Here is a 1,945-nt window from a genome sequence, read left to right as displayed (position 1 = left end):
ATGCAAACAATATGTGAAAAAAGATAGACAAGAAGAAGTAATGGATTTATGGAAAAAAAATTGTATATTCAAGTAGTGTAGAGGAGTATGATCATCACCTGCAACATTTTGAGCTAGTGTGTGCCGATATTATTCTTTTTGTTGATTATGTGAAAGATTCGTGGTTAACACCTTACAAAGAAAGGTTTGTCAATGTTTGGACCAATAGAGTGATGCATTTGAGGAACACAACATCTAATAGGTATTTTTAAATTTGATTTGTTTGTTTTAGAAAATATGATTTACTAGTTTGTGATTTATTTTAATTTGTATTATTTAATTTATTTGTAGAGTTGAGTCTGCCTATTGGAGATTGAAAAACATGCTGCAAACTAGTTTGGGTGATTTGTGTAAAAGTTGGGATGCTGTGAATATGATGTTGAAGAACCAAATATGTATCATTCAATCTTCTTTTCAGAAAACCATCAAGGATGTTGAGCACGAGTATAATTCATCATTCTTTCAAAGTCTGCATCATTGTGTATCAAGGAAATGTTTTAAAAAAATTGACAAACAGTTGCAGAGAGTGAAGATTGTAGGTACTGACAAAACAATATGTGGTTGCTCAATCAGAACAACTCATGGATTACCATGTGCTTGTGAGTTGGCAAAGTTGCAGATATCTGGTAAAGTTATCCCTTTAGATAGCATTCATGTTTTTTGGAGAACGTTAAGCCTTGAGAATGAATTTGAGGATGAAGAATCTTTATCAGATTATGACTTTTCAGAAGAGTTAGAAGCAATGAAAGCGTACATGAAGAAACACAATATTGTAAGTCAAAGGATATTCAAGGCAAAGGTGCGTGAAGTTGTATTTCCACATACAACATCAATACTTGCACCACCAGAGAAAGTGAGAACCAAAGGAGCTGGTAAAAAGAAAAAAGAATTTGATTAATAATTAAATAAATAATTACATTAATAATTAAATAAATAATTACATTAATAATTAAATAAATAATTACATTAATAATTAAATAAATAATTACATTAATAATTAAATAAATAATTACATTAATAATTAAATAAATAATTACATTAATAATTAAATAAATAATTACATTAATAATTAAATAAATAATTACATTAATAATTAAATAAATAATTACATTAATAATTAAATAAATAATTACATTAATAATTAAATAAATAAACGACACAACTTAATATAAATGATATACCTGCAGTAGGCTCATGTAACCTCCCAGCTGTCGAGTGTCGTGGATAGCTCCATCTCCCAAGTTGTCATAAAGGAAAACTAATGCCGCGGAAGCCCACGAGTAGTCTCGACAACGATGTAAATCAATAAAAAGAGAAATGTATTTCGCCTCAACACGCGTATGTGTTTTATCGGCGAAAATAGTGCAGCCAACTAAATGCAACAGATACGTTCTAGCCGCACACTCAAACTGGTTAGTTTGAATGAGACGGCTATACAAATCACGCAACCATTGCAATCTATATTGGGCACATTTATTATAACTAATCTCAGCACATGCTTCCTCCCATGTTGCACCTAAGTACTCATGTGCAGCTCTTACAGCATTATTAGTATTCATATTCAAAGGTGCATCAAAAATTTTACCATGCGGTGAGATGTGAAGGAGAGTCGCAACATCATCTAAGGTGATCGTCATCTCTCCAAATGGCAGATGAAATGAGTTGGTCTCTCTGTGCCATCTTTCAACAAATGCCGATATCAGACCACCATCCGCCATTGTGAGGTAGTCTGAAGATAGATGCATCAGCCCAGATTCCTGAATCCAGTGCTCTACAGGAGCTGGCATAGGAACTTCCGCAAACTTCTTCAATTTCAAGCCGTGAGTAATTACCTTTAGTGATCCACGATCCTGCGAGTAATTACAGAACAATTGAGATTAATTAAACTTAAAAATATATATAATTA

Source organism: Cicer arietinum, chromosome 7, assembly GCF_000331145.2.
Source record: "Cicer arietinum cultivar CDC Frontier isolate Library 1 chromosome 7, Cicar.CDCFrontier_v2.0, whole genome shotgun sequence".
Lineage (NCBI taxonomy): Eukaryota > Viridiplantae > Streptophyta > Magnoliopsida > Fabales > Fabaceae > Cicer > Cicer arietinum.
The sequence above is the reverse complement of the archived record's forward strand: the minus strand, read 5'-3'. Positions refer to the sequence as shown.